This window comes from Esox lucius, chromosome 14 (genome assembly GCF_011004845.1).
Source record: "Esox lucius isolate fEsoLuc1 chromosome 14, fEsoLuc1.pri, whole genome shotgun sequence".
Classification (NCBI taxonomy): domain Eukaryota; kingdom Metazoa; phylum Chordata; class Actinopteri; order Esociformes; family Esocidae; genus Esox; species Esox lucius.
The window spans coordinates 36,405,556-36,415,284 of NC_047582.1; the positions used below are offsets into that span (position 1 = coordinate 36,405,556).

The 9,729-nt window shown below is 45.4% G+C and overlaps 1 protein-coding gene across 2 annotated transcripts in view; it reads right to left on the bottom strand.

Annotated features, from left to right (window-relative positions):
* Positions 1 to 8,564, bottom strand: part of pthlha (parathyroid hormone-like hormone a) — an 18,718-nt gene extending 10,154 nt beyond the window's left edge. Inside the window, exons 1-2 of one of the 2 annotated variants that reach the window (XM_029125218.2) lie at positions 8,486 to 8,564; positions 413 to 506 (exon numbers count right to left, since the gene is read on the bottom strand). The gene's annotated coding sequence lies outside the window, so the exon portion shown is untranslated. Of the gene's footprint in view, positions 1 to 412; positions 507 to 655; positions 1,024 to 8,485 lie in introns of those variants that run through there. The other variant, XM_029125217.2, reaches the window with a different exon arrangement.
* Positions 8,565 to 9,729: the final 1,165 nt, after the last annotated feature.

Sequence of the window (9,729 nt, forward strand, 5' to 3'; positions counted from 1 at the left end):
ACATCACAAAAATATGTTTACCAAATGTAGACAATACATACATATTCTTTTACTTTCCTTAGAAAAATATTTTCATTGGCTTTTTAAAAGTGTCTCTGGGGTTAGACCCTTACTGTTCAAAGACAAACATGAACTTTGATGTCTTTCCTGGTGAATAATGTTAACAGACATCTGTGGTATTCATTTAAACAGCAGATTCAGCTGAACAGTTCACAGCTCCTACAGAAGAAGAGTTTATTGCAGTTCATTCTGTTAGACCGGTCCAACCTGAACCGGACCAGCATCTCTCACCTAAACTGTCCACTTCACCCTGACTAAACCCTGTTCAGCTGAGCTGGAGTACAACCAACCCGCCAACCGTCCGAAGAGGGGAGGAGGAAGAGGAGAGGAGGAAGAGGAAAACAGGACTTACTTGGCCAAAGTTATATTCGTCCGTTCTGCTGTGCGTTTGTCCAGCCGTGTCCTCGGACCCCCAGAAGAGAAAGAACTCTGTCTTAGTTTCCAGGCTGGAGGAAAAAACAAACAAACCAAGATGAGATAAAGGTCAACCCAGGTGGTTATGGGTCTGTTAGAACGGTCGGCTGGGGGGGACGACCCCAAAACCCTCGGAGAGCCTCCTTCTTATCTCCACACACGACTTCACAGTCCAACTTACTTTTCTCTGTTCTTTGTTCCCACGTTATAGAAGAAAAACAAAGCCAAAGCGCAGAGTGATCCGGAGAAAATTAGTTAATAATATATCAGATGTTTAGGTTGTTCTGCTAGAAGAGCAGTGCAGAGCTCCAGGTGCAGAGCTCCAGGTGTTCCTGCTAGTCTCTGTCGTCCCGGTCCTGTCCTCAGCAGCGACTGGGGTGTTCTGTAGCTGGAGCCTGTACAGTCGTTGTTATAATGGCTCTGCTGAAGCTGCAGCTGGAGTCAGATTCAAAGTGATGGGAAAGTTTTCATCAGGATTCCTCTCTCTCCTTCTCCCACTCTCTATGTCTGAGCAGGTCAGGAGCAGGAGGGGGGTTTAGGAGGGAGGACCCTCCCACAGCAAGGGTGTATATGGTGTGTGTGTGTGTGTGTGTGTGGTGTTTGTGGTGTCTGTGGTGTCTGTGTGGAGTGGTTTCTGTGTGTGTGGTGTATATGGTGTGTGTATGGTGTGTGTGGTGTCTGTGGTGTCTGTGTGGAGTGGTTTCTGTGTGTGTGGTGTATATGGTGTCTGTGGTGTATATGGTGTGTGTGGTGTCTGTGGTGTGTGTGTGTGGTGTATATGGTGTTTGTGCTGTCTGTGTGGAGTGGTTTCTGTGTGTGTGGTGTGTGTGTAGGGTGGGGGGGTGTACGGTATGTAATGAGTGTGTATGTGTGTGGTGAATATGAAGTTTGTGTCTGGTGAGTGTATGTGTGTGTGTGGGATGAGTGCGTGTGTGTTTTGTAGAGAGAGAGGATTTGAGAGGTAGAGAACATGTAGAGAAAGAAATAGAAAGGAGATGAAAGGAGAGAGAAAGGAAGAAAAAGTAGAAAAAAAGAAAGTGCGGTAGCAAGTAGATGGCGCCCAAGCAGTACAAACACTACAGTACTACACATGGAGAGAAGAGGAGAAGGGGGAGGTAGAGGGAGGGGAGTGGGGGAGAGGGAGGGGAGGAAGAGTGCGAGGGAGGGAGGTAGCGGGAGGGGGAGAGAGAGATAGAGAGGGAGGGTGCGAGAGAGGGGAAGGGGGAGAGAGAAAGACAGGGAGGTAGGGAGGGGGAGGTAGGGAGGGGGAGGGAGTTAGAGAGGGGGAGGGAGGTAGGGAGGGGGAGGGAGGTAGAGAGGGGGAGGGAGGTAAGGAGGGGGAGGGAGGTAGAGAGGGGGAGGGAGGTAGAGAGGGGGAGAGAGGTAGGGAGGGGGAGGGAGGTAAAGATGGGGAGGGAGGTAGAGAGGGGGAGGGAGGTAGAGAGGGGGACGGAGGTAGGCAGGGGAAGGGAGGTAGAGAGGGGGAGAGAGGTAGGGAGGGGGAGGGAGGTAAGGAGGGGGAGGGAGGTAAGGAGGGGGAGGGAGGTAGAGTGGGGGAGGGAGGTAGGGAGGGGGAGGGAGGTAGGGAGGGGGAGGGAGGTAGAGAGGGGGAGGGAGGTAGAGAGGGGAGGGAGGTAAGGAGGGGGAGGGAGGTAGAGAGGGGGAGGGAGGTAGAGAGGGGGAGGGAGGTAGGGAGGGGGAGGGAGGGAGGGAGGGGGAGGGAGGGAGGTAAGGAGGGAAAAAGAGAGACTGAGAGAGAAAGAGAAAGTTTCCTTAAACCACTGAATAATGCAGAGCAGAATTAGAACAAAAGCCACTAATGACCCAATCCTGACATGTAGAAGAACTACAGTATGTTCCCTGGCAAGCAGTGTGGGTCTTTGTGTGTTTGCCATTGTGTGTGTTTGGTATTGTGTTTTGTGCGTTTGTTTGCTGTGGGTTTCTTGTGTGTTCCACATCCCCCAATGCTACCCTCTAAATGTTTGTTAGGCCCGCCTGACCCCCAGGTTATGCTGAGTGCTGGGGGGGCAGATTCACTACATTCTTTCACCCCAGAGAAGTGGCTTTCAAAGTCATAAACTGACTGAACCTCAGCAGACCAAACACACAAGCCCCCAGACAAATTAATTCCCCAAGGGCCCTGAGAGAAATAGTGGACTACATCGTGTTTAGGGGGCCATTTGGGGGTCTGGCACAAAGAAAAAACAAGATATTTACTGAAGACATTTTTACTGTATATAGAATGTTGAATGGAACATACGGATTGATCTGATCTCCAACCTGCAATAACGTTCAATGTGTTTGTTGTATATATTTGTTTTCTGTTCTGTCCTGATGTCTATATTGATTATTGAAATCACACCAAGATATTGGGATCTGTATTTTATACTAGTATATTTTCTCCCATTCTTCCTTGCAGATGCTATCAAACTGGATGGGCAACTTCGATCTTCAGGTCTCCCCACAGAAGGTCAATGTGGTTCAAGTCCAGGCTTTGGCGGGCCACTCAAGGACTTTCTTAGACCTGTCCAGAAGCCACTCCAGCGTTGTCTGGGCTTCGTGCCTCATGTCATTGTCATGCTGAAAGACCCAGTCTGAGATCCTTTGGGCTCTGGATGAGGTTTTCTTCCAGGACCTCTCTGTATTTTGCTCCCTTCATCTTTCCCTCAATCCTGACCAGTCTCCCAGTCCCTGCCGTTGAGACGCATCCTCATAGCATGATGCTCCCACCACCACGCTTCACCATAAGGATGGTATTAGCCAGGTTATTAGCAGTACCTTGCTTTTCAGACCTAATCTTTCTATTTTACAAATTAAAAACATGCTTTTGCTTTATTGGGAATTGTGTCTGATAAAAATATATATTTAATCAATTATAAATGAAGTCTATAACAACAAAATGTGGAGGAGGGAACTGAATACTTCCAAAAGGCACTGAATCTATAGGATCGAGCTACAGATACCTTGAACAATAATGATCTGACTGTCATCAGCACAATCCTGACCAGCAACTGACTGTATTGACTGATTGCATTGTCTGACTGTATTGACTGACTGTATTGCCTGACTGTGTTGTCTGACTGTATTGCCTGACTGTATTGCCTGACTGTATTTACTGACTGTATTGACTGACTCCATTGACTGACTGTATTGCCTGACTGTATTGACTGACTGTACTTCTGTGTTAAGCTGGCTGGTTTCCATGCCGGTCCTCTATGATTTGACTTGACCAGCTGCAGTAGATCTGTGGTCTTCTAGCTGTTGTCAGTCAGCCTCTCAGAGCTCTCACCAAACTGCTTATCTCACTTCCTGTTTTTCCTCCTTCCAATTCGACAGGATTATTTCCACTGAGGCATCATGTGCAAACCCAGCCCTTGGTATCAATCTGCTTGTATTAGCAAATTCCAATTCTGATCTGGTTGTTTTTGCTAATTCCAATTCTGATCTGGTTGTTTTGGCTAATTCCAATTCTGATCTGGTTGTTTTGGCTAATTCCAATTCTGATCTGGTTGTTTTTGCTAATTCCAATTCTAATATGATTGTATTCGCTAATTCCAATAGTGATCTGGTTTTATTAGCTTATCCCAGAGCTTTATACATTGGTTACGCAAATCCCTTCCACCCATCATCAGAAAACTCTGGAGACGCGGATCATAAAGAGTGGCAAAGAATTGGATTTGCCACCACCAGGTTCCAAATGCTTAGCCAACTATATGGACCCACTTCAGTAGTTTCAACAGGTCAACAGTCTCCACTCAGGTCCAATATCCCAAACAGGGAATGGAATCACATGCCTACAGACGACGTTGTCTGTTCATTCTGGTTTTAGATGCTAGTTATTGAAGGTTCTGCTGATGTTGGGGACAGGTAATATACCCTGGGGTGTTCTTACTCAATACTGACTCAACTAACTATATTTTGTCAGTGACTCACTCAATAATTGCCTCCGTTTTCCAACACATTCCTCAGGCTTCCCCAAAGGGTCACTAATATGTTCCCTAAATATAGAAGCTTAGCTGTAAAGGTCACTGTAGATTGAGACAAGGGACACATTATAATAGCATCAATCACCAGCAGCAGCCCGGCAACATGTGGTCTCGGTTTGATGATGTCACACCTGAAGAACCCAGCCGCATCATGTCTGAAGAGGCTGGTTGTTTTATTCATTAGTGTTGTTGCTGCATAATCACCAACAGACAGACTGCAACGTTCAGGGGGCCCAGTACCTTGTAGAACACTGGCCCCCTCATTTAAATCAAGCACACGGGACAATATTAGGGCACAATAACTGGATTAGGAGGATATTTAGGAATCCATTGTTTAGAGGAAATTAAGGGACATGAGGAATGAGGAAGAGGAGGGAGCTAACTCGCCTAGAGAATCATCTACAGACATTTTCCCAACAGTCAGCTAATTGGTCAAGTTCCCTTTCATATTCAAATTTTTTAAGATGTTCTGTTACCAATTGTTTCTGCCATTCTCTTTAGTAGTAAGCTTGCTTTTCTCATCTATAAAACTGTTCCTATCACAGTGGCTCTGCATATGAACTCAGCAGGTCTGGCACATTCTAGTTACAGACCACCTTCTTCACAACCATCACCAGGAAGTAGAGACCTAATGTGTTTCTTCTACTCCGCCCCCTTCCCTTCTTCTCTTTTCTCCACTACTTAGTTATGAACAGGTTAAAAAAATGCCTTTTCTTTGTGGCAGTGGGAGGCTTTGGGATCCAAGCCAGGAAAGCTGTTTTACATTTAGCCAAAATTGCTTCTTTGTGGCATACAAAATACACAAAACAAACATACACAAAATAAAAATACACAGAATAAATGTCCGCTTTTACAGTTTTTCACAACTACTAACACAAATGTGTACCATATTTTCTCAAAACTATAAACACACTTCTCAAAACTCTTACCACATTGATTAAAATCCATATTTCTCACAGAAAATTATTATAATAAATTATATTAATTAAACTTTGCCCTCAGTGACACTGCTGAATACCCATGACACACTACTGACAGGGCCATATACATTTCGGCCCTGAGAGGATATTAATGGATATCATGCACTTTCAACACTGACAGCAGGAAACTCCAGGTACAGAACTCCAGTACTGTGATCAAGTATGCTGAGCGACTGTGAGGCTACTGAGGACTGTGAGAGTCCATCCAGAAAGTGGTGGAGGCCCAAAGAGACTCGCTAACTCCAGGTGGCTGAAAATATTTGTGAAGTTCCACAGGACCATTGTAGAGTTCTGCTGTTGTAAGGGACAGACATAGTCCCTCTGGCCCTCTGTCTCACCCTCCAGACCAGCACCTGCTCCGCCCTACTGACTATCAGTGACCAGCAACCTTTAACAAAGGTCTGGGTCCATGTTGTCAGAAATGTGCAGTGACCAGCAACCTTTAACAAAGGTCTGGGTCCATGTTGTCAGAAATGTGCAGTGACCAGCAACCTTTAAGTCTTCGATTTCAGATCACATAAATGCTGGTTGGGTTTTAAATAGTCTCTGCAGTCATTCCTCTGAAAGAAAACATCTGGGTGACATTTGCAAATGTCACAAGATGGGTGTAGAGTCGTTTTCTATTCTGTGTCATTGTTAGATCAACCCTGCCAGTATCAAAGCTGTTTCTTCAACCCATTCAGTATCCAGGCCATTTCTGCCTCCCAAATGGCACCCTCATCACTCTCAAGTGCATTACCTTAGATCAGGACCCTATTGGTCAGTATGTAGAGTATGACGAGTTGGTATGCAAAATATCTGGACGGAGCGTCCTTCTGCAGTGTTGATGCTCATCACTCTAAGTCAGTGTTTCTCAACCCTGCTCCTGGAGGCATCCTGCCCTGCATGTTTTAGATCTCTCCCTGCTCCTGGAGGCGCCCTGCATGTTTTAGATCTCTCCCTGCTCAATCACACCTGATTCAAATGATCGGCTCATTATCAAGTCCTAGATGAACTACATCGGGTGTGTTAGGGCAGGGAGGGACCTAAATCATGCAGGGTGGGGTGGCGTCCAGGAGCAGGGTTGAGAAATACTGGATGAAGGAATGGATGAACAGAGAATTCCCATCTGCAGTACTGACTCTCATCACTCTAAGGAATGGATGAACAGAGTGCCCATTGGCAGGAGTCGCGTCTATGTCGCCAATGACATCAAACTCTGGACATGCATATCGGAATCTGGTCTGGTGGTGTTGTGGAGGGCAGCACCCCTACTTCATCAGCACCCCTACATCCATCAGCACCCCTACTTCCATCAGCACCCCTACTTCCATCAGCACCCCTACTTCATCAGCACCCCTACTTCCATCAGCACCCCTACTTTCATCAGCACCCCTACTTCATCAGCACCCCTACTTCCATCAGCACCCCTACTTCATCAGCACCCCTACTTCCATCAGCACCCCTACTTCATCAGCACCCCTACTTCCATCAGCACCCCTACTTCCATCAGCACCCCTACTTCCATCAGCACCCCTACTTCATCAGCACCCACAGATACAACCACCTGGTTCCCATTTGACATGATGGTGTCCATCTGCCAGAGACATGGTCACCACATTGCAGGAACAGGCTGTGGGTTACAGATCCAACTGCCATGCATTTCTCATGGTGAGGATCTTGCAACTAACCCACTGCCACTGTCAGTTCGTACTCTTTTAGTTCCAAACTTCAAGGTAGTCGGGATATCATTGAGAAATCTTACTGAACCTTTAATTTGTTCAGTAACACATCCTCTTTCTTTTCTGCAGCTAACATGAGATTATATACTCAGCCATTGGAAACACAATAACTCCCCTCTCTGACTGTCCAGACAACATTTCAGAGCTACCTGAAGTCTCCTGAATCACTGCCAGGCACCACTAACCCACATGTTCCTCTTACTGCCCGCCCACACAGACACACACAGACACACACACGCAAAGACACACACACAAACAGACACACACCCACACACACGTGCACACACAAACACACACACACTACTGGGATGGGTTTGAGTTGTAAGTCTACAACATGTTTGGCTTTAGTCCTATAAGTCTACATTACATTTTGGGATTTAGTCCCATAAAGCTACATTATGTTCTAAGCTTAAGTCCCAAATGGATAGAATACATTACTCTATGTTCTATGGTTTAGTCCCATCAGAATACATTACTCTATGTTCTATGGTTTAGTCCCATAAGGATACATTACTCTATGTTCTATGGTTTAGTCCCATAAGGATACATTACTCTATGTTCTATGGTTTAGTCCCTTAAGGATACATTACTCTATGTTCTATGGTTTAGTCCCATAAGGATACATTACTCTATGTTCTATGGTTTAGTCCCATAAGGATACATTACTCTATGTTCTATGGTTTAGTCCCATAAGGATACATTACTCTTTGTTCTACGGTTTAGTCCCATAAGGATACATTACTCTTTGTTCTATGGTTTAGTCCCATAAGGATACATTACTCTATGCTCTACGGTTTAGTCCTATAAGTTTACATTACTCTATGTTCAGGACTTCAGTCCCAAACGGCTAAATTATGTGACTTTATTCCCAGGCAACATCTTTGTCACACTCTTAAACACACACAGTTCCAAAAGTGTTGTTTAAAGTGTTCTTTTGTGTGAGAGCTGAAGAGGTAGGATTTAGCCCTTTGATTAGGTGAACCATGTTCCGGCATAAAGTATGACCAACAACCCCTAACCTACCTCTAAAACTCCAAACCTACCTCAAAAACGCTTAACCTACCTGTCAAACCCCTTATCTACCTCAAAAACGCTTAACCTACCTCTAAAACCCCTAACCTACCTCAAAAACGCTTAACCTACCTCTAAAACCCCTAACCTACCTCTAATGCCACACACACCTGTTGGAAGACGTGAAACCTGGGTCACCACAAGGAGAATGCCCTTTCAAACAGCTGTCATCCAAAATAAACATAAAATGCTAAAGAACAAACATTGGACGATCTAAAAGCATAATTTAACGATGTTTCTAAAACAAACTTACCATAGATAGGAATCCTCTTTAAATGATCCCCAATCAATCCATCTGGAGAGGAAGGCGTCCTCCGGCTGTCTGTCAGAAGGTGAAGGCTGTCAGTGGTGCTCACGTGAAGAGAAACTGATGCGTGTTGCAAGTCTTGTCTCGTTGGAGCCTCTGGGTGGTAGTCATTCAGTCGTCTGATGTTTCTGCATATATACGAGGATAAGCACTTCTGTGACATCACGGTGTGTCATCACCGTGGCAATAAAGACATACTGCATATAATCAGTAGAATCAACTTTACGCACTCACCCCCCGTCCCTCCCTTTCTTTCTCTCTCTCTTTCTCTCTATAATTTAAGGATTTATGCCAGTTTTTCTTATTGTGTTTTCTCCCTCAACCAAATCACATGTTATTCTCTAGTCATGGTTTTCGGGGTCGTGGGGGTGTCTGGATGGGGTGTCCCATGATGTAAGCAAAGTTGCTCCAGTTTAGGAAAGGTTGATCCTCACAGCCCCCACTTCTCCACTCGGAAAACTTTGTCTGTGTCACTGGGTAGCAATGATAAAACCTCACCAACCTAGACATTAAATACACATTAAACTCACTCCAAGAAAGGACAGTTATTTCTGAGGTAAAAACAGGAGCTAAAGTTTCTCAGACAGATTAATAAAATAGTTAAGAAACATGGATGTGAGATACAGTGGTTTAAGATTGGCCCATAGAGACTCAATTAAATTGTTCTACATGCAATTCTATTGTTTATGAGAGCTTAGAGAGACAAGGTGTCTGTTTCCTGTTTTGACTCCACAGCATAAATAATCCTTCATTAAATGATAATGACCCCCTGCTTTGAGCCTGTCTCTAAACCAACAAGGAGCCAAAGAATGTGTTTTAACTGAACAAAACCTATATTCTGACCAACCAAGAGCTATGGAACCTCATTTCTGACCAACCAGGGATGAAGAAATGTTTCCAAAACACAGCGTGGTGGGGCAGCCTTCACACCCACCTCTGTTTCTATAGATCCTTGTCCCTAACCAGGGGCTTGATCCAGTTCCCACTCTTCTGGGCCGTCTGCTCTGCTGTCGGCGGTCTATGTTTAGCTGCTGAGGCCTGTGGTTCTGTGGGTCTGTGGTTTGGTACACTGCACTCGCTGGGTCATATACTGGTGTTCCCCCACAAGAAAACCAGCATCACACCCAGGGAGGGAGGGAAGGAGCAAAGGAAGGAGCGAGATAAAGAGATACCCTTTACAGACCGAGGAA